The sequence below is a fragment of the Lissotriton helveticus genome, chromosome 7, assembly GCF_964261635.1.
Source record: "Lissotriton helveticus chromosome 7, aLisHel1.1, whole genome shotgun sequence".
Classification (NCBI taxonomy): Eukaryota; Metazoa; Chordata; class Amphibia; order Caudata; family Salamandridae; genus Lissotriton; species Lissotriton helveticus.
In genome coordinates, this window is record NC_136068.1 from 1,570,631,121 (window position 1) to 1,570,654,468 (window position 23,348).

The following is a 23,348-nucleotide window of genomic DNA, read 5'->3' on the forward strand; positions in this document are numbered from 1 at the left end:
TTTTGAATATAATGTAAAGTAGTATTGATAGTATGCATAAAATAGTTAATAATTACTAGTGTATTTATATAAATAGTGACATATTTTTTTAGCGATTGTAATTATTTTAGTTATTTATGTAATTTATATGCAATTAAGTGTTTTATTTACTACATATAGTATATTTAAGTTAATGAATGAATAGGAGTGTATTTTTAATACTGTTGACATTGTATTTTTTTGTTTGTAATATTTCGAAATGATTATTATGTCGTGTAATTAAAGTCTTGTTTTTATTAATCGATATGTAATGTATTAATTTTCTTAAAGTGTTATGTAATGTATTATTAGCAGTTGTTTGTAATTTGACGTACAAGAGCTGTTCATTGAGTTTCTAAGTACTCTTTTCGCCATGAATATTGTACACTTAAAATGTATTAATTGTATTACGATTTCTTTTGTGAAGCTAAGAGACATATGTAATGTTTATTGATTATTTTTTGCGCTGAATCCAAGTTGCGTAATATGTTTTTAATACTTGATGTAATTCCGTGTGATGAAGTGCTATTGTTATATGCCTACGGCTTTTTGTGTAACTCATGACAATTGTGTTTAATCCGTCCGATTTACGGGATGAATAGTGCTTGTTTATTACCCAAGTTAAAAATAGGCTGTTTTACTTTTGTGTTAGTACATCCTAGTCCTCGCATCCTGACTGATAATTCTTCGTTCTTTTGTTGGTGTTATTTTGTCCTAATAATTGTTGGTTTGGTGACCTGAAGCTTGATAAACATCATTGCGCGTATTTTTACTTTGGTTGTTATTTTCTAGGATGTCTTTCTGTTGCGTATCTTGAGTATGTATTTGTAGGGTGAATTAGGCTGTTAGTTTATTATGGTGAATTAGGACTCAGGATTTCTATCTTGGAGTTAGAGTGTGGATTAGGATAGTTTATTTCTATTATTCCTTTTGTTGTTGTATGTGTGTGTGTGTGAGGGTGAGTGAGGGTGTGTGAAGCTGAGGGTGTGTGACGGTGTGTGAGGGAAGCTTGCACTGCTGCTGTCGGTGCTGTACCTGTTCCATGTGTAAGGGAAGCTTGCACTGCTGTTGCCTGTGCTGTACCTGCTCCGTGTGTGAGGGAAGTTTGCACTGCTGCCGCCTGTGCTGTACCTGATCTATGTGTGAGGGAAGCTTGCACTGCTGCCGCCTGTGCTGTACCTGATCTATGTGTGAGGGAAGCTTGCACTGCTGCTGCCTGTGCTGTACCTGATCTATGTCTGAGGGAAGCTTGCACTGCTGCTGTCGGTGCTGTACCTGTTCCATGTGTAAGTGAAGCTTGCACTGCTGCCGCCTGTGCTGTACCTGATGTATGTGTGAGGGAAGCTTGCACTGCTGCCGCCTGTGCTGTACCTGATCTATGTTTGAGGGAAGCTTGCACTGCTGCCGCCTGTGCTGTACCTGATCTATGTCTGAGGGAAGCTTGCACTGCTGCTGTCGGTGCTGTACCTGTTCCATGTGTAAGGGAAGCTTACACTGCTGCCGCCTGTGCTGTACCTGATCTATGTGTGAGGGAAGCTTGCACTGCTGCCGCCTATGCTGTACCTGATCTATGTGTGAGGGAAGCTTGCACTGCTGCTGCCTGTGCTGTACCTGATCTATGTCTGAGGGAAGCTTGCACTGCTGCTGTCGGTGCTGTACCTGTTCCATGTGTAAGTGAAGCTTGCACTGCTGCCGCCTGTGCTGTACCTGATGTATGTGTGAGGGAAGCTTGCACTGCTGCCGCCTGTGCTGTACCTGATCTATGTTTGAGGGAAGCTTGCACTGCTGCCGCCTGTGCTGTACCTGATCTATGTCTGAGGGAAGCTTGCACTGCTGCTGTCGGTGCTGTACCTGTTCCATGTGTAAGGGAAGCTTGCACTGCTGCCGCCTGTGCTGTACCTGATGTATGTGTGAGGGAAGCTTGCACTGCTGCCGCCTGTGCTGTACCTGATCTATGTGTGAGGGAAGCTTGCACTGCTGCCGCCTGTGCTGTACCTGATCTATGTGTGAGGGAAGCTTGCACTGCTGCTGTCGGTGCTGTACCTGTTCCATGTGTAAGGGAAGCTTGCACTGCTGCCGCCTGTGCTGTACCTGATGTATGTGTGAGGGAAGCTTGCACTGCTGCCGCCTGTGCTGTACCTGATCTATGTGTGAGGGAAGCTTGCACTGCTGCTGCCTGTGCTGTACCTGCTCTGTGTGTGAGGTAAGCTTGCACTGTTGATGCCTGTGGTGTACCTGCTCTGTGTAAGTAAATGGAGAGGAGGGAGAGAGTTGGAAGAGAGAGTGAAAGAGGCAGAAACATGGAGAGTAAAAGAAAGAGCGAAGGAATATGTAAGCTGAGAGATGTGGCATAACAGAAGGATTGGTAGTGCGGGCACTGCTGCTTAGTGTTTCTGCGCGATTTGTGTAAGTAAATGGAGAGGGGGAGAGAGTTGGAAGAGAGAGTGAAAGAGGCCGAAAGGTGGAGAGTAAAAGAAAGAGCGAAGGAATATGTAAGATGAGAGATGTGGCTTAACAAAAGGATCGGTAGTGCGGGCACTGCTGCTTGGGGTATCTGCGAGATTAGTGTAAGTAAATGGAGAGGGGGGAGAGAGTTGGAAGAGAGAGCGAATGAGGCTGAAACGTGGAGAGTAAAAGAAAGAGCGAAGGAATCTGTAAGCTGAGAGATGTGGCATAACAGAAGGATTGGTAGTGCGGGCACTGCTGCTTGGGGTATCTGCGACATTTGTGTAAGTAAATGGAGAGGGGGGAGAGAGTTGGAAGAGAGAGTGAAAGAGGCAGAAACGTTGATATGAAAAGAAAAGAAATAGCGAAGGAATCTAAGCTGCGAGATGTGGCATAACAGAAGGATTGGTAGTGCGGGCACAGCTGCTTGGGGTATCTGCGATATTTGTGTAAGTAAATGGAGAGGGGGGAGAGAGTTTGAAGAGAGAGTGAAATAGGCAGAAAAGTGGAGAGTAAAAGAAAGAGCGAAGGAATGTAAGCTGCGAGATGTGGCATAACAGAAGGATTGGTAGTGCTTGCAACGCTGCTTGGGGTATCTGCGAGATTTGTGTAAGTAAATGGAGAGGGGGAGAGATTTGGAAGAGAGAGTGAAAGAGGCAAAAATGTGGAGAGTAAAAGAAAGAGCGAATGAATGTAAGCTGCGAGATGCTGCTTGATGTATCTGCGGGATCTATCACGTTGTTGGGCCATTCACATCACTACACGGAGGTTTTTTTTCTTTAGCACAATGTTTTGATCCCCTTTACTTTTACTGTTGGCAACTGCTGATGATGATACAGTGGGGAGTAAAGCGAGTACCAGTTTGACACATCCTCCATGTTGGTTGCTCCCGTGAGGCGTTGCCAATACCCCTCCCCCTTTTGTGCACTCGAAAAGTTTTGATGGACGGTGAAGTACAGCACCAGGGATTAATGGGCACACACACATATGGCTTTAGGAATGTATAGTTCAAACTAAATGTGACAATAGACACTGAAACTAGTAGTAGGAGCTAACACATCCAGTACTAGGCTTATCGCAATTTATAGAAAGAAAGGGATAGTTCACCTTGCACTAAGGTCAGGCACATTGTTCATAGCTGCCTGTGCTGTACCTGCTCCGTGTGTGAGGGAAGCTTGCACTGCTGCTGTCGGTGCTGTACCTGTTCCATGTGTAAGGGAAGCTTGCACTGCTGTTGCCTGTGCTGTACCTGCTCCGTGTGTGATGGAAGCTTGCACTGTTGCTGCCTGTGCTGTACCTGCTCTGTGTGTGACTGAAGCTTGCACTGTTGCTGCCTGTGCTGTACCTGCTCTGTGTGTGAGGGAAGCTTGCACTGTAGCTGCCTGTGCTGTTCCTGCTCTGTGTGTGAGGGAAGCGTGCACTGCTGCTGCCTGTGCTGTACCTGCTCTGTGTGTGAGGGAAGCTTGCACTGCTGCTGTCGGTGCTGTACCTGTTCCATGTGTAAGGGAAGCTTGCACTGCTGTTGCCTGTGCTGTACCTGCTCCGTGTGTGAGGGAAGCTTGCACTGCTGCTGCCTGTGCTGTACCTGCTCCGTGTGAGGCAAAGAAAGAAGTGGGTGAAAGATGCAGAATGGGTGCAAGATGCGGAGTGTGGGTGCAAGATGCAGAGTGTGGGTGCAAGATGCAGAGTGGGTGAAAGATGCAGAGTGGGTGAAAGATGCAGAGTGGGTGAAAGATGCACAGTGGGTGACTGAAGCAGACTGGGTGACTGAAGCCGAGTGGCTCACTGAAGCAGAGTGGGTGAATGAAGCAGAGTGGCTGAATGAAGCAGAGTGGGTGAATGAAGCAGAGTGGGTGAATGAAGAAGAGTGGGTGAATGAAGCAGAGTGGGTGAATGAAGCAGAGTGGGTGAATGAAGCAGAGTGGCTGAATGATGCAGAGTGGCTGAATGATGCAGAGTGGCTGAATGATGCAGAGTGGCGGAAGGATGCAGAGTGGCTTAAAGCATCGGAGTTCGCGCAAGGTACAGAGTGTGTGTGTTATTGCATGATAGTTCTATGTGTGTGTGACTATGTTGTATTAGTTGAGTGTAGTTGTAGTTGTATGTATCCTTCCTTTCCCAAAACCAGATCAAAGAAGTTCAAAGTTTTTATTTCACACCTTTTAATTTTTATTAAAAACAATAATAATTACTTTGAATTTTTATACAAAAATGAGAGATAAGGGCAACATGAGATATTTACTCTGAACATATGTCTTCATCGTCTTTCTCTTTTAGAATGTTTATGATTTTCCCATTACAAAACACCACTTCACAAGTTTGTGGCAAATAATGTACAAGTGCATTTCCAATGTTGTCCACCTCATCATCCAACATAAACCATTTAATTAGTATGTCATTTTGAATTGGCATCGATTGATAAACGTCTGTGTTTGTCACCCTAATAGTTATCATACTGGTTTCATCTTTGGTGCTTTCGACGCCATAAATTTGTATGTCAATATTTTCCTGTGGTGGGGCTGTTACCTGTTGAGACAAAAGAAATGCAACAATTAGTCCTTAGATTCTTATACTTTATTTGTTTGTAAGTCCAGTCTGAAAGAGAGATTTTTAGTTTGAGAGCAAGAGTGTGTGTGTGTGATAGAGAGTGCATGAAAGGTACAGAGTGGGCGAAAGGTACAGAGTGTGTGAAAGGTACAGAGTGGGCGAAAGCTACAGAGTGGGCGAAAGCTACAGAGTGGGCGAAAGGTACAGAGTGGGCGAAAGGTTCAGAGTGGGCGAAAGGTTCAGAGTGGGCGAAAGGTACAGAGTGGGCGAAAGGTTCAGAGTGTGCGAAAGGTTCAGAGTGGGCGAAAGGTAGAGAGTGGGCGAAAGGTACAGAGTGGGCGAAAGGTACAGAGTGGGCGAAAGGTACAGAGTGGGCGAAAGGTACAGAGTGGGCGAAAGGTACAGAGTGGGCGAAAGGTACAGAGTGGGCGAAAGTTACAGAGTGGACGAAAGGTACAGAGTGGACGAAAGGTACAGAGTGGACGAAAGGTACAGAGTGGGCGAAAGGTACAGAGTGGGCGAAAGGTACAGAGTGGGCGAAAGGTACAGAGTGGGCGAAAGTTACAGAGTGGGCGAAAGGTACAGAGTGGGCGAAAGGTACAGAGTGGGCGAAAGGTACAGAGTGGGCGAAAGGTACAGAGTGGGCGAAAGGTACATAGTGGGAAAAAGGTACAGAGTGGGCGAAAGGTACAGAGTGGGCGAAAGGTACAGAGTGGGAAAAAGGTACAGAGTGGGCGAAAGGTACAGAGTGGGCGAAAGGAGCCAGAGTGTCTGAAAAGAGCCAGAGTGTCTGAAAAGAGCCAGAGTGTCTGAAAGAGCCAGAGTGTCTGAAAGAGCCAGAGTGTCTGAAAGAGCCAGAGTGTCTGAAAAGAGCCAGAGTGTCTGAAAAGAGCCAGAGTGTCTGAAAGAGCCAGAGTGTCTGAAAGAGCCAGAGTGTCTGAAAGAGCCAGAGTGTCTGAAAGAGCCAGAGTGTCTGAAAGAGCCAGAGTGTCTGAAAGAGCCAGAGTGTCTGAAAGAGCCAGAGTGTCTGAAAGAGCCAGAGTTGTCTGCTTACCTCTATTTTGCCGTGCCTCGTTGTATTCAAAATTTTCTGTGCATTAAATTCATGGACAGTTACATGAGTTAGCGTAACATAATCTCCAAGATGTATGTTAAATAGTGTAGCTTCTCTCCACAGTGTCACTTTGATGTCATCTGTTGCATCTTTTAAAGTAATCGATTTCAGTGGAGTATCTTCTCCATTGATAAAGACAGTCTTTACGTCCTCTTCCTACACCAAAGAAACATTTTATTAAATTCGGAAAGAAAAAACACTTAGTAATAGTGCGTTGTATGAATGGCAATCTAAGGTGTCATATTTAAGGACCCAACAGAACCTCCTTTAGAAAAGATAGCATTGTTTATTTCCAAAAATGGATTTGTAGAGAGTGCTTGTATTTATAGTAGACAGAGAAACTCTGGCATATTATGGTTAAAAAAGTTCGTGCTTTCTACATAGTGTGACAGACTGTATAATGCTATGTGTATTTAGCTTGTTAGTGAAGTTAGCAAAGGTGTAATGTGTGTGTAAGCTAACTAGGCATTTTTAGTTGTGACATGATGACATATTTGCGTTGATACTTACGCCACATATTGTCCCAGAAACGGTCATAAGACTTTTTAGAGTTGCACGTTTTATATCCTTAATGGGAGAAGCAGATGGTGCAGGCGGATGCAAAATGTTCTTCGCTTGTTGGATAAGGCCCTCCTCAATTTTCATTGCCGGAAATTTTGTAACTTTTGTTTGCTTAGTAATTAGAATTGTTTTGTTTTTGATGATGAAGTTGCGTATCAGTAGTCCACAGTTACTTTGAGTTTGCTCGTATAATTCTTCTTGATAACAAGTACATTTCATAGTACCAGTTTTATCTGCTAGAGCCAAATGAAATAGAATTTTTTGTTCTTGTTTTGCATTTTTGTAAGTAGTTTTTCCAGAGCAGTTGATTACATTAACTCGTATGGGTTTCTGATATGGTTTGTTGTCATTGGTATTAATGTTAATGATTTCTTCAATAGACATCATCTGAAATAGAAAAAGCGTTATAAGATGTTAAATACAAACCCATATTGCTTTATGATCACTGTAATAGCATTCTAATGTACCATAGTTGTGCAGTTTTCCATTTGTATATATATGATCTAAAATGGATTGGTAGTTAGTTGTGTAACTGGAAATGAGTTGATTACATTGTAATTTAGCTTCAAAGAATTCAAATAATTGCTTAGTGTATGAATTTTGTTGAGATAGATCCACATTAAAATCCCCTATAATGATAAATTTGTGTGTGGGGTAAAAATCAGTAATATTTTTGATAAAATCCAAAAGAGAAGTTATACTTTTTTGTGGTGGTTTGTATACAATAATAATAAGGTAATCCGTGTTCTGAATATGTACAGTAAAATGTAAAATGTCTATCCCTTCATGTGTCTCATAAATAGGCAATATAAATAAATTTTTTTTGTAGTACATGATCATTCCATGGTTAGTGTTGTATGTATGAAATGTATCAAATATAATGTGATGGTATTGTTGTATCGTAAAATCGCTATCTGTAGCCTTCCTTGTAGTGTTGATCTCAGTTAAGCATATAATGTCTGCTTGCAATATATTACTATCGGCTATCATAGAAGTAAAATGTTTCTGTAGTGATCTTATATTGTGTGCAATTATATTGAAATGTGCAGTGTATGTATGTAACTGTGGGATATGTATTTCAAGTGGCATTTCTGTCCTTAATCTGTGCATTTCATCATTAACTTGTGGATGTACTAATATTTTACGTTCATCAAAATTCTGTACATATACATTTTGTATTGATTTTGCCCTGCTAATAGCAACATAATGCAAATGATGAATTTTGCTGTTATTAAAGTGTATATAAAGTGGTTCGATAGTTGCACCTTGTGTGCGATGTATAGTCCGTGCTGAGGCTTGGCGTAAAGGAAATTGCTTCCGTATAATGGTAATAAATTTCTTAGTATATTGAAAATGTCTAGATATAGCATGTATTGGTGTCCATGTGTTTTGAATTTGTGAATGATATAAGTGTTTATATTGTTGTCTGGTTGTTTGTCCTATACTCTGATTCTCAAATAACAACCAAACAATAATAGGTGTATTGTTAATCAATTCAACTAATTGTACAACACCAGTTGCGCCATTTGTTAAACCATCATTTACATCCACATTGCAACTTAAATCATAACGAAGTTGTAAGGCTATGTGTAATGTATGTGAAAGGCCCATTGTTTTCTGTGGATCTTTGGGCAGTTGCTTCAGAATTGTTTTTTTCACATTTTCTGACAAATCAGAACTTACGGTATCGCTTGCTACTGTTATGTAGACTGGATAATGTTTGCAATGTTTTTCCAAAACATTTTGGTTAATATCATTAACTTCTCTATTAGTTGACATGATATATGGTATTGTTTCTAATAGACTCTCATCAGGTTGTATTTCCCTTAGCTTAATTTGTGAAATATCTTCTTCAGTATGCTTGCCTTCTCTCAACCGGTTTAGTAGTTGAGCAAATTGAAGATCTTCTTTTTGGCGCATAATTTTTGTTAATTCAAAATTTTTAAAATGTTCTTTCCATAAGTTTGCACTTAAAGGACCATACAACTGTGTAGAATCCTGAAAAATGTATCTGTCAAATACAGGTTTTAATTGGTAAAAGTCACCAATGGCTAAAATAGAAATGCCTCCAAATGGTTCATTAGATGATTTTATTTCTTGTAGCCTGTTATGTATAAAATTTAACATATTGTGCCCTACCATTGAAATTTCATCTATAATAACAACTCTAACATGCATCATTTCCATTTGTAGAGCAGTTCTATGTTCATGACTCAGTTGTTTATAAGTCAAACTTTGCGACACAGGTATTTTGAAAGTGCTATGCAGTGTTTTGCCATTAATATTATGGGCAGCCTTTCCAGTTGGAGCAGTAAGTAAGATATAAACATTGTCTGGGTTTTCACCTGCCTTTGTGTTATAGTAACGTAGTAAAGTTTGATATAGTGCAGATATTACAAAACTTTTCCCAACACCTGCCCCTCCGGTGCAAAAAGTATAGCATGGAGTGCTTGTAGTTTTAAACCAATGCAAGTGATGGTAAACAAATTGTAGTTGTTCTTCCGTTAAGTTTTGCATAAGTTGTTGGTATTTCTCATTGGGTAAGAAAAAGTTAGTTGAGCTTTGTTCATTGGTGGTAGTTCTAATTCCTAAATCTAGCGCCAAATCATATATATTATTTATTTCATTATTTTCGTCTTCTCTCTGTATATTTACTGTTGGTGATAGAGGAGCTGAAATTACATTTTCAAGACACTGTTCATGAAGAATGTTTGTAACTTCTCCATGCTGTTTGTTATAGATTTTTAGTTGTGCGTCAACAAATGTTTTAACTTCCAGATACCTGTCATAGTAAGTTGCCTTGTTTATTTGGATTTTATGTTCTTCCCTCCATGGATAGTGCAACATTAATATCTCTCTATAATACTCTTCTGGTTCATTATTTTTGTTAAATCTGCAAAAGCGTATAATTTTCCCTTGTGTGCGCTTATTTAAAGCATAATCATAATTCTGTTTCTGTTGTTCTTTATTCCCGTGACTACATGCTATTTCTAATTCTTCCTCATCTGAGCTGTAAAAGTTTTGTTCTGCAAGTAAATCTTCGCTATCATTGATTTCTCTGCCATGTGTTTTTTTCTTCACATAGTTAAAATTAGCTGCATAGTCTGCTAACGTGCACATCTCTAATGATTGTGGACGTTTGCAGTACTTTATAATAATATTTTCACATTGAATGTCAGTTGAATTTTCAGGCAAGTTATTAATTGTTTCCATATCACGCATTAAATAAGTTCTTTTTTCTGGACGGCTAGTATTAATAAATACAAATGATCGTGAGCTTTTCCTTAATGGTATTTGAAGAATGAGATATGCTGCTTCTTGAGCACTAATTTCTGTGCAGTTGAGGAATTTGTTTCCTATGTGTTTAAGTTGATCTTTGACATTACTATTGCTTGGTACCTCTTTAGCAGCTTGCGCTAGAAGTTTGCTAATTCCTCTTTGAGATTTACTGATATATGAGATAATGTAGACAGCACAAGCATAAGGGTCCAGTATAAACTGCAAGTCTATGTTTGCTCGCCAAGCTTCTAAAAGAATACTATTGTAGTTATTGATGAAGCATTCGGCTGGTGTTCGTTTAAAAAAAATCGTTGTTTTTTGTAAGCTAGTTTGTATTGAAGTAATATATTCGTTATCATCCATTTTAATGAAGTCTAAAAATTCGGCAAAAGAAAGTGTATTAAAAGTAGTACTATTCATAGCTTCATGTATTCTTTTAATATTATCTTGCCATTGCTTATTTGTCCCCTCAAGTGTTAATGGCTCTAATATAAGCGTTGTTGACATTGGGTATTTAGGATATTGATATTTGCATGTCCTTTGATGTTTACGCCTGCAATTTTTGGTATGACCATGCCTTTGTAAATTTATTAACGGTTGTAAAGTAGGGTTCTCAGACTTATGACAAGTGATATATTTGTCAATGAAGCTATTGACTTCTTCCACTGGTGAAACACCATACAGTGGTGCTTTGTTTACCCAGAGTAATGCATGTATATGTGGAGAACCTCTTTGTTGGAATTCAACTCTGTAAAAGTAGTCTACTATTTCCCCAATAGGATTAGTGCCATTCATCAAAACACAATTAAAGAATTTCCTAACTTGATAGTCAAACTGTCTTGCACATGTTATCGGATCTTCTTGTATTAATTTACTTTTAGTTTCCCAAGACATGTTTAAAAATTCTTCCTCTGTGCATTCCTTTAAGTTTCTAACTCTCAATAGTATATTTATTAAATGGTGCCATTTAGTTTCGGCAGCAGATAAAGTCAAAAAGAAAGTAGGTATGCCAAGTTGCCTTATCATTGCAAAAATATCTTTTTTGCAACTTTCCCAATATGGAGGTGAACTGCGTATAGTTTTTAATACTTTGTAACCCTCATTAAACTGTAAAACATTCTCTATATTATATTTTATGTCTTTAGCAGTTATTTTATTTCCATCTGTAAATTTTTTCCTGATGGAAATGTTGATTTTACCGTGGATCTGCTTAATATGTAATTTCTTCAGTTTAAAAAAGACATTACTAATAGATTTAGCGACTCTTCTATCATAACTTCTTAACTCTGTTTGGCAAATAGTACTATAATGTACCGGTATGTGCCTTTCCTTATTGTTTGGCCTTCGTTCACCACAAAAAATAGTAGGGAAAGCCAAAAACTCAGAATCTTTATCCTCATATAAACCTCTTGGCGTGTTATGTTCAGCTGGAGCTAAACTTAACACATTCACCGAATTTGTAGTAATAGTTTCATTTGTTAACATAGTATCCAAATTTCCAGCTTCTATGTTGTCTGAACTATCAGATGAATTGTTTGTCTCCGAAGTCTCATTGTGAGATTCTATATCTGGAGGTATATACTCCCAGTCAGGGTTAATAGTAACACCATATTCATTAAACATTGTACTATTTTTAGCTAGCCATGTAGCTGCCTTTTTTACAGTATTTGGTCTAATATTTTCATAATGTGTATATGATTTATAGACTAATTTCCTTTTTAATTTCACTGGGATTGTCATGGCGTCATTAATTTGCCTTGGTAAAATGGTAACAGTTGTCATAACATCTGCAGGTACATTAACTACTGCACCTGATAACGATTTTTGAAAACCGCGTGGCAGAGTCCGAATTTGTAAGAATGGTATCCTAGGTGAAACTAATCGTTCTTCTAAATCATATAATTCTAATTCAGCTGGTACATTTGGGAAGCCCATGCCATTTAGAATTGAACATGGTGGTATTTTATCTTTGCGAATGTAATAATAGCAAGTCATACAAATTAAATTTGTTTTCTTCGTACTAATGTTACACTTTCTGAAAATTTCGGATTGGCTAACACTGCCTGTATTTCTCACCGTTGGTTTATGCCACAATTGATTGCAAAGAGTACAAATGTACTCTGGCCCATGCAATATTTCACGGTGGAATTTCCTAATAATTGTATGGATTTGTTTACCTCGTTTCTGCCTTTGACACTTCTTTAATTTTGGTCTTTTTTGAGCAATACCAATTTGTTGACAGTTGGAATTGTCTTCTTCAGCTGCATAATTTTTTTTCCTTTTTACCACTTTTTGTGGACATGTACTTGAATCCCTTTTTCTTTTCTGAGAGTGTTTCTTTGTTCCCTGTATAGATTTACTATTTCCTGGTAATTGTGATAAATTGCTATTCCCTGGCTTACTTTGATTCTGTACATTATATGAAGACATTGTAGTTGATGTTATAGTCTGATTAGGAGTACATTCAGTAGTATGTACCCAAATGTTTCTTTCTTGCGGTAGGTGCCTATTTTTATTGTTCACAGTAAGTGCTTTAGTAAAAGATTTCCTCTGAATGATTTTTATATCTATTGGTGTTAATTCAAATTGGACACATTGATCAGCCTGATGTGTAAACTGATATGCTAGTTTCACAACATATTGAATCAGCCCTTCAAAAGAATGAAATGCAATTGTAACACATGTTCCGTTAGAATGAGGCATGCCTTCATCGTCCCTGCTATGTGAATCAAATACAAAGTATGTTTGCATATGTTTGAAAATTGCTATAACATATACATCCATACAAAGTATAACACCACAATGCTTATTAAGAGTTACATTTAATGCTGTGCTAATATCTGGGTACGCTTTATCAAAACGTTTAAGGACATCACCGTAGTAAGCGTTTCGTAGCGTGAGTGAATATATCTCTTGATTGTGGTCTATATACCTTGGCAAGTCATCTGGATGCATAAGTGTTTCTTTGTTAATAGAATGCATTTGTAGATATAAAGCGTCCCCACGGTCCATGATATAATGCAGATCATTAGAGTTCCAAGTAGTTACTGGTTTGCATAAATTGTGCAAGACAGCAAAAACACTATTTGGTAAGCATTGCTTACCTTGTGATTTGCTATTAAATTTTCTATTCCCTTGATGGTAACTTGCTTTCAAGCATCTATGCATCTTAGATGTTATAATAAAAGTATGTTTGCACCAATTTTAAATTAAAAACCTTTTCCGAGTACCTAATTTATTGGGGGGACTGTAAGGTATAAACTTTTGACAATCTTTGCCCTAACTGGCAAAGTAGTATTTACCTTAACTTGTGTTTCTTTCGTTGTTGTTTGAATAATCTGAAAGGAGAAGAAAGAAATGTTGGTTATAATATATCTTTTGTAAGTCTTCACGTGAAGTACTTAACATTTTGTTAATGCAATTCTTTTAAAAGAAAGAGCAAAGGAATCTGTAAACTGAGAGATGTGGCATAACAGAACGCTTGGAAGTGCTGTCACTGCTGCTCGGGGTATCTGTGAGATTTGTGTAAGTAGATGGAGAGGGAGGGAGAGAGTTGGAAGAGATAGTGTAAGAGGCAGAAACGTGGAGAGGAAAAGAAAGAGCAAAGGGATCTGTAAGCTGAGAGATGTGGCATAACAGAAGGATTGGTAGTGCGGGCACAGCTGCTTGGGGTATATGCGAGATTTGTGTAAGTAAATGGAGAGGGGGGAGAGAGTTGGAGGAGAGAGTGAAAGAGGCAGAAACGTTGATAGGAAAAGAAAAGAAAGAGCAAAGGAATCTAAGCTGCGAGATGTGGCATAACAGAAGGATTGGTAGTGCGTGCACAGCTGCTTGGGGTATATGCGAGATTTGTCTAAGTAAATGGAGAGGGGGGAGAGAGTTGGAAGAGAGAGTGAAAGAGGTAAAAACGTGGAGAGTAAAAGAAAGAGCGAAGGAATCTGAGCTGCGAGATGTGGCATAACAGAAGGATTAGTAGAGCGTGCACAGCTGCTCGGGGTATCTGCGAGATTTGTCTAAGTAAATGGAGAGGGGGAGAGAGTTGGAAGAGAGAGTGAAAGAGGCAAAAACGTGGAGAGTAAAAGAAAGAGCGAAGGAATCTAAGCTGCGAGATGTGGCATAACAGAAGGATTGGTAGTGCGGGCACAGCTGCTCGGGGTGTCTGCGAGATTTGTGTAAGTAAATGGAGAGGGGGGAGAGAGTTGGAAGAGAGAGTGAAAGAGGCAGCAAAAAGGAGCCCTCTATTTTGTGCAGCATACACTCTATTTTGTGCAGCACTCACCAGTCCATTTACAATGTAGAAGGCAAAGGAGCTCAGCAGCAATGGTGACTGCACAACCCGCTTACAGGTGGTAAGTCATCAGTCTTTTTAAAGGGGTACACCTAAAAAACGTAGGGCCCTGGCTGAAATCACGCAGCCAAAGGTCTCAGTCACCACTTTGCCTTGGTTAAGAGGGCATTTGTAACTCTAACTCAAAATGACGTTCATTATGGGTGCCCTTTAACTTTACAGCCTAATTCTGATACGGACAGAAATACAATATAACGGGGGCATTTCCATTGGGGCATATGGTTTTTAAACTCGCAGGGGAAAAACGTACAGGGCTGTCCACAAACATACAACAACTGGGTGACACAACTACATATAGTCCTGTAATGTGACATTGGTGGTCTAAAGAAGACCCACATATAGACCTCCTTGGTCTCTCACGGTGGACCTTGAACCTGTGTTGTGTATTTAATAACAGCGGTGGAGATGTGGCATAACAGAAGGATTGTTAGTGCGTGCACCGCTGCTTGGGGTATCTGCGAGATTTGTGTAAGTAAATGGAGAGGGTGGAGAGAGTTGGAAGAGAGAGTGAAAGAGGCAAAAACGTGGAGAGTAAAAGAAAGAGCGAAGGAATGTAAGCTGCGAGATTTGGCCTAACAGAAGGATTGGTAGTGCGTGCACAGCTGCTTGGGGTATCTGCGAGATTTGTCTAAGTAAATGGAGAGGGGGGAGAGAGTTGGAAGAGAGAGTGAAAGAGGCAAAAAAGTGGAGAGTAAAAGAAAGAGCGAAGGAATCTAAGCGGCGAGATGTGGCATAACAGAAGGATTGGTAGTGCGTGCACAGCTGCTCGGGGTATCTGCGAGATTTGTGTAAGTAAATGGAGAGGGGGGAGAGAGTTGGAAAGAGAGTGAAAGAGGCAAAAACGTGGAGAGTAAAAGAAAGAGCGAAGGAATGTAAGCTGCGAGATTTGGCATAACAGAAGGATTGGTAGTGCGTGCACAGCTGCTTGGGGTATCTGCGAGATTTGTCTAAGTAAATGGAGAGGGGGGAGAGAGTTGGAAGAGAGAGTGAAAGAGGCAGAAACGTGGAGAGTAAAAGAAAGAGCGAAGGAATCTAAGCTGCGAGATGTGGCATAACAGAAGGATTGGTAGTGCGTGCAGCGCTGCTTGGGGTATCAGCGAGATTTGTGTAAGTAAATGGAGAGGGGGGAGAGAGTTTGAAGAGAGAGTGAAACAGACAGAAACGTGGAGAGTTAAAAGAAAGAGCGAAGGAATCTAAGCTGCGAGATGTGGCATAACAGAAGGATTGGTAGTGCGGGCGTAAAGCTGCTTGGGGTATCTGCGAGATTTGTGTAAGTAAATGGAGAGGGGGGAGAGAGTTGGAAGAGAGAGTGAAAGAGGCAGCAAAAAAGAGCCCTCTATTTTGTGCAGCATACACTGTATTTTGTGCAGCACTCACCAGTCCATTTACAATGTGGAAGGCAAAGGAGCTCAGCAGCAATGGTGACTGCACAACCCGCTTACAGGTGGGAAGTCATCAGTCTTTTTAAAGGGGTACACCTAAAAAACGTAGGGCCCTGGCTGAAATCACGCAGCCAAAGGTCTCAGTCACCACTTTGCCTTGGTTAAGAGGGCATTTGTAACTCTAACTCAAAATGACGTTCATTTTGGGTGCCCTTTAACTTTACAGCCTAATTCTGATACGGACAGAAATACAATATAACGGGGGCATTTCCATTGGGGCATATGGTTTTTAAACTCGCAGGGGAAAAACGCACAGGGCTGTCCACAAACATACAACAACTGGGTGACACAACTACATATAGTCCTGTAATGTGACATTGGTGGTCTAAAGAAGACCCACATATAGACCTCCTTGGTCTCTCACGGTGGACCTTGAACCTGTGTTGTGTATTTATTAACAGCGGTGGAGATGTGGCATAACAGAAGGATTGTTAGTGCGTGCACCGCTGCTTGGGGTATCTGCGAGATTTGTGTAAGTAAATGGAGAGGGGGGAGAGAGTTGGAAAGAGAGTGAAAGAGGCAAAAACGTGGAGAGTAAAAGAAAGAGCAAAGGAATGTAAGCTGCTAGATGTGGCATAACAGAAGGATTGGTAGTGCGTGCACAGCTGCTCGGGGTATCTGCGAGATTTGTCTAAGTAAATGGAGAGGGGGGAGAGAGTTGGAAGAGAGAGTGAAAGAGGCAAAAACGTGGAGAGTAAAAGAAAGAGCGAAGGAATCTAAGCTGCGAGATGTGGCATAACAGAAGGATTGGTAGTGCGTGCACAGCTGCTCGGGGTATCTGCGAGATTTGTCTAAGTAAATGGAGAGGGGGGATAGAGTTGGAAGAGAGAGTGAAAGAGGCAGAAACGTGGAGAGTAAAAGAAAGAGCGAAGGAATCTAAGCTGCGAGATGTGGCATAACAGAAGGATTGGTCGTGCGGGCACAGCTGCTTGGGGTATATGCGATATTTGTGTAAGTAAATGGAGAGGGGGGTGAGAGTTGGAAGAGAGAGTGAAACAGGCAGAAACGTGGAGAGTTAAAAGAAAGAGGGAATGAATCTAAGCAGCGAGATGTGGCATAACAGAAGGATTGGTAGTGCGTGCACCGCTGCTTGGGGTATATGCGAGATTTGTGTAAGTAAATGGAGAGGGGGGAGAGAGTTGGAAGAGAGAGTGAAAGAGGCAGAAACGTTGATAGGAAAAGAAAAGAAAGAGAAAAGGAATCTAAGCTGCGAGATGTGGCATAACAGAACGCTCGCTAGTGCGGGCACTGCTGCTCGGGGTATCTGCGCGCTTTGTGTAAGTAAATGGAGATGGAGGGAGAGAGTTGGAAGAGAGAGTGAAAGAGGCTGAAACGTTGAGAGGAAAAGAAAGAGCGAAGGAATCTGTAAGCTGAGAGATGTGTGAAAGTCATGTTGTGCCTTTAATTAGTGGTAGAAATGTTCTGTGTGGTGAGTTGAAGTGTTATGAACGAAATCAAAAACGGTTAGCAGAGTGAACAGTTGGATGTACTTACATGATATATGTTTGGGCGCCGTTTCTTTTACCCTTTCAATGAAAAGTCGAATGTTTCTGAATAACCTACAAGATAGAACGATAAAAAAAAACATATGTATCGGTATGTTCAAACAAAGCTATGACCTGCTTGATAAATGACGTATTACTTTGATAAATATTAACAGCGAACATTTAGTGTTCCAAAATAACATGTTGCAGAATAATTTGACACAGGTGCAATGTGGAGATAGTAAACGCTATAATAAACTGAAGTTAATGTATCAATGCTGTCCCTTAGGGGTATTGAAATAAAAGTTCCATGCACTTACTTTGGAAGATTGAATGGCGGATTTTTTCAGTGGCTGTTGGTCGTTATCAGGAAGTACAGCGTCCTTCTGTAAGTCCGAGTTCTGTTCTCGCAGGTAAAAATAGAGTCTGATTCAAAGTGATCCGTCCCCCAGCTTAAATAGGGGCTAACGTTGAAAAAACCTTTTTTTTGGTTTTTACTTTAAGAAAGGATCAAAGGTTTTAGTCCTTCCCTTGCCCCAAGGAAAAGTCACACTAGATGATGTGTGCGACTTGGAAGTGTGAATGTTTGAATGTGTATGCAGATGGAGTTTCGACATTGGCGCGACAGTAGACTTCCCTGGGCAACTCCCTTAATGGCTCATAAGAGTTCGCTCTCAACTGACAAAGCAAAAGCCATTTTTTTTTCCCTCAGTCTAATTCGACTTGACCTGTGTGGTGCAAGTTACCCGTACAAATGGCATATATAAAGCGTTCCAAAGTATACAAAGTTGGCCTTTGTAACCTAAAACTCTTGTAATATTCTGCCTCAAAGTTGTGACGTTAACTTTATTATGAAAATAGAGAACATTGCAGCGGATGCGGAACTTAATGTGTGTGTGGCTACTTTTAAATACTGGAATCGTTGTTGTTGCTGTATGTGTACGTGTTGTAAGTATGCATTAACAGTTCTTTGCATGTGCGTTGTTGAGGCATGCAGTAAGAGCTGCAGTTGTGTGTGGCGTGTGTAAAAATGTTCATAAACTGGATGTGTTATATTTGTTTATTGGAAGATAGATGTCATGCTGTGGATTGTTAAGGAAGTGCATAGGTAATGCTGCTGTGTGTACGTGTTACTGAGGGAAGCTTGCACTGCTGCTGTCGGTGATGTACCTGTTCCATGTGTAAGGGAAGCTTGCAGGCCTATTTGCCTGTGCTGTACCTGCTACGTGTGTGGTGGAAGCTTGCACTGTTGCTGCCTGTGCTGTACCTGCTCTGTGTGTGAGGGAATCTTGGACTGTTGCTGCATGTGCATCACCAAGATTTGTGTAAGTAAATGGAGATGGAGGTAGAGAGTTGTAAGAGAGAGTGAAAGAGGCAGAAACGTGGAGAGTAAAAGAAAGAGCGAAGGAATCTGTAAGCTGAGAGATGTGGCAGAACAGAAGGCTTGTTAGTGGGGGCACTGCTGCTTGGGGTATCTGCGAGATTTGTGTAAGTAATTGGAGAGGGAGGGAGAGAGTTGGAAGAGAGAGTGAAAGAGGCAGAAATGTGTAGAGGAATAGAAAGAGAGAAGGGATCTGTAAGCTGAGAGATGTGGCATAACAGAACGCTCGCTAGTGCGGGCACTGGTGCTCGGGGTATCTGCGGGAGGGTAGCCCCTATCACGTAGTTGGGTCATTCACATCACGACACGGAGTTTTGTTTTCTTTAGCACAATGTTTTGATCCCCTTTACTTTTACGGTTGGCAACTGCTGATGATGATACAGTGGGGAGTCAAGCGAGTACCAGTTTGACACATCCTCCATGGTGGTTGCTCCCGTGAGGCGTTGCCAATCCCCCTCCCCCTTTTTTCACTAGAAAAGGGTTGAGGGACGGTGAAGTACAGCACCAGGGATTAATGGGCACACACACATATGGCTTTAGGAATGTATAGTTCAAATGAAATGTGACAATAGACACTGAAACTAGTACTAGGAGCTAACACATCCACTACTAGGCTTATCTCAATTTATAGAAAGAAAGGGATAGTTCACCTTGCAATAAGGTCAGGCACATTGTTCAGAGCTGCCTGTGCTGTACCTGCTCCGTGTGTGAGTGAAGCTTGCACTGCTGCTGTCGGTGCTGTACATGTTCCATGTGTAAGGGAAGCTTGCACTGCTGTTGCCTGTGCTGTACCTGCTCCGTGTGTGATGGAAGCTTGCACTGTTGCTGCCTGTGCTGTACCTGCTCCGTGTGTGAGTGAAGCTTGCATTGCTGTTGCCTGTGCTGTACCTGTTGCATGTGTAAGGGAAGCTTGCACTGCTGCCGCCTGTGCTGTACCTGATCTATGTGTGAGGGAAGCTTGCACTGCTTCTGTCGGTGCTGTACCTGTTACATGTGTAAGGGAAGCTTGCACTGCTGTTGCCTGTGCTGTACCTGCTCTGTGTGTAAGGAAAGCTTGCACTGTTGCTGCCTGTGCTGTACCTGTTCCGTGTGTGAGGGAAGCTTGCAATGCTGCTGCCTGTGCTGTACCTGCTCCGTGTTTGAGGGAAGCTTGCATTGCTGTTGCCTGTGCTGTACCTGTTGCATGTGTAAGGGAAGCTTGCACTGCTGCCGCCTGTGCTGTACCTGATCTATGTGTGAGGGAAGCTTGCACTGCTGCTGTCGGTGCTGTACCTGTTCCATGTGTAAGGGAAGCTTGCACTGCTGTTGCCTGTGCTGTACCTGCTCCGTGTGTGATGGAAGCTTGCACTGTTGCTGCCTGTGCTGTACCTGCTCTGTGTGTAAGGGAAGCTTGCACTGTTGCTGCCTGTGCTGTACCTGTTCCGTGTGTGAGGGAAGCTTGCAATGCTGCTGCCTGTGATGTACCTGCTCCGTGTTTGAGGGAAGCTTGCATTGCTGTTGCCTGTGCTGTACCTGTTGCATGTGTAAGGGAAGCTTGCACTGCTGCCGCCTGTGCTGTACATGATGTATGTGTGAGGGAAGCTTGCACTGCTGCTGTCGGTGCTGTACCTGTTCCATGTGTAAGGGAAGCGTGCACTGCTGTTGCCTGTGCTGTACGTGCTGTGTGTGTAAGGGAAGCTTGCACTGTTGCTGCCTGTGCTGTACCTGTTCCGTGTGTGAGGGAAAGCTTGCAATGCTGCTGCCTGTGCTGTACCTGCTCCGTGTTTGAGGGAAGCTTGCATTGCTGTTGCCTGTGCTGTACCTGTTGCATGTGTAAAGGAAGCTTGCACTGCTGCCGCCTGTGCTGTACCTGATCTATGTGTGAGGGAAGATTGCACTGCTGCTGTCGGTGCTGTACCTGTTCCATGTGTAAGGGAAGCTTGCACTGCTGTTGCCTGTGCTGTACGTGCTGTGTGTGTAAGGGAAGCTTGCACTGTTGCTGCCTGTGCTGTACCTGTTCCGTGTGTGAGGGAAAGCTTGCAATGCTGCTGCCTGTGCTGTACCTGCTCCGTGTTTGAGGGAAGCTTGCATTGCTGTTGCCTGTGCTGTACCTGTTGCATGTTTAAAGGAAGCTTGCACTGCTGCCGCCTGTGCTGTACCTGATCTATGTGTGAGGGAAGCTTGCACTGCTTCTGTCGGTGCTGTACCTGTTCCATGTGTAAGGGAAGCTTGCACTGCTTTTGCCTGTGCTGTACCTGGTCTGTGTGTAAGGGAAGCTTGCACTGTTGCTGCCTGTGCTGTACCTGTTCCGTGTGTGAGGGAAGCTTGCAATGCTGCTGCCTGTGCTGTAACTGCTCCGTGTTTGAGAGAAGCTTGCATTGCTGTTGCCTGTGCTGTACCTGTTGCATGTGTAAGGGAAGCTTGCACTGCTGCCGCCTGTGCTGTACCTGATCTATGTGTGAGGGAAGCTCGCACTGCTGCTGTCGGTGCTGTACCTGTTCCATGTGTAAGGGAAGCTTGCACTGCTGTTGCCTGTGCTGTACCTGCTCCATGTTTGAGAGAAGCTTGCATTGCTGTTGCCTGTGCTGTACATGTTCCGTGTGTGATGGAAGCTTGCACTGCTGCCGCCTGTGCTGTACCTGCTCTATGTGTGAGGGAAGGTTGCACTGCTGCTGTCGGTGCTGTTCCTGTTCCATGTGTAAGGGAAGCTTGCACTGCTGTTGCCTGTGCTGTACCTGCTCCGTGTTTGATGGAAGCTTGCACTGTTGTTGCCTGTGCTGTACCTGCTCTGTGTGTAATGGAAGCTTGCACTGTTGCTGCCTGTGCTGTACCTGTTCCGTGTGTAAGGGAAGCTTGCAATGCTGCTGCCTGTGCTGTACCTGCTCCATGTGTAAGGGAAGCTTGCACTGCTGTTGCCTGTGCTGTACCTGCTCCGTGTTTGAGAGAAGCTTGCATTGCTGTTGCCTGTGCTGTACATGTTCCGTGTGTGATGGAAGATTGCACTGCTGCCGCCTGTGCTGTACCTGCTCTATGTGTGAGGGAAGGTTGCACTGCTGCTGTGGGTGCTGTACCTGTTCCATGTGTAAGGGAAGCTTGCACTGCTGTTGCCTGTGCTGTACCTGCTCCGTGTTTGAGGGAAGCTTGCATTGCTGTTGCCTGTGCTGTACCTGCTCCGTGTGTGATGGAAGCTTGCACTGTTGCTGCCTGTGCTGTACCTGCTCTGTGTGTGAGGGAAGGTTGCACTGTTGCTGCCTGTGCTGTACCTGTTCCGTGTGTGAGGGAAGCTTGCAATGCTGCTGCCTGTGCTGTACCGGCTCCATGTGTAAGGGAAGCTTGCACTGCTGTTGCCTGTGCTGTACCTGCTCCGTGTTTGAGAGAAGCTTGCATTGCTGTTGCCTGTGCTGTACATGTTCCGTGTGTGATGGAAGCTTGCACTGCTGCCGCCTGTGCTGTACCTGCTCTATGTGTGAGGGAAGGTTGCACTGCTGCTGTGGGTGCTGTACCTGTTCCATGTGTAAGGGAAGCTTGCACTGCTGTTGCCTGTGCTGTACCTGCTCCGTGTTTGAGGGAAGCTTGCATTGCTGTTGCCTGTGCTGTACCTGCTCCGTGTATTTGTAGGGTGAATTAGGCTGTTAGTTTATTAGGGTGAATTAGGACTCAGGATTTCTATCTTGGATTTAGAGTGTGGATTAGGATAGTTTATTTCTATTATTCCTTTTGTTGTTGTATGTGTGTGTGTGTGAGGGTGAGTGAGGGTGTGTGAAGCTGAGGGTGTGTGACGGTGTGTGAGGGAAGCTTGCACTGCTGCTGTCGGTGCTGTACCTGTTCCATGTGTAAGGGAAGCTTGCACTGCTGTTGCCTGTGCTGTACATGCTCCGTGTGTGAGGGAAGCTTGCACTGCTGCCGCCTGTGCTGTACCTGATCTATGTGTGAGGGAAGCTTGCACTGCTGCCGCCTGTGCTGTACCTGATCTATGTGTGAGGGAAGCTTGCACTGCTGCCGCCTGTGCTGTACCTGATCTATGTCTGAGGGAAGCTTGCACTGCTGCTGTCGGTGCTGTACCTGTTCCATGTGTAAGGGAAGCTTGCACTGCTGCCGCCTGTGCTGTACCTGATGTATGTGTGAGGGAAGCTTGCACTGCTGCCGCCTGTGCTGTACCTGATCTATGTGTGAGGGAAGGTTGCACTGTTGCTGCCTGTGCTGTACCTGCTCTGTGTGTGAGGGAAGCTTGCACTGTTGCTGCCTGTGCTGTACCTGCTTCGTGTTTGAGGGAAGCTTGCATTGCTGTTGCCTGTGCTGTACCTGCTCCGTGTGTGATGGAAGCTTGCACTGTTGCTGCCTGTGCTGTACCTGCTCTGTGTGTGAGGGAAGCTTGGACTGTTGCTGCCTGTGCCTCACCAAGATTTGTCTAAGTAAATGGAGAGGGGGGAGAGAGTTGGAAGAGAGAGTGAAAGAGGCAGAAACGTGTAGAGGAATAGAAAGAGAGAAGGGATCTGTAACCTGAGAGATGTGGCATAACAGAACGCTCGCTAGTGCGGGCACTGCTGCTCGGGGTATCGGCGCGATTTGTGTAAGTGGGTGACTGAAGCAGAGTGGGTGAATATATATGTCTGATGATAGTGGATGTCTGATGATTGCATGTCTGCTGGGGTGCAGGGTCAGTACAAGTCAAGCTGTAAGTTGGTGTGTGTCAGAACTGGTTGCCTCGGGGCCAACGAAGTCTGTTGCGAGGAGTGGGGGGCAGCCTTTG

The 23,348-nt window shown here is 43.0% G+C and overlaps 1 protein-coding gene and 1 long non-coding RNA gene across 5 annotated transcripts in view; one reads left to right on the top strand and one right to left on the bottom strand.

Annotated features, from left to right (window-relative positions):
- Positions 1–23,348, top strand: part of DKKL1 (dickkopf like acrosomal protein 1) — a 1,301,767-nt gene that overhangs the window by 18,774 nt on the left and 1,259,645 nt on the right. The window lies entirely within an intron of this gene.
- LOC144767546 (uncharacterized) lies at positions 6,089–17,905 on the bottom strand. The gene is made up of 4 exons (XR_013598255.1): positions 17,249–17,905; positions 13,267–13,302; positions 6,635–7,072; positions 6,089–6,280 (listed from the first exon to the last, which is right to left on the bottom strand). It is a non-coding gene; the product is annotated as an uncharacterized LOC144767546 (long non-coding RNA).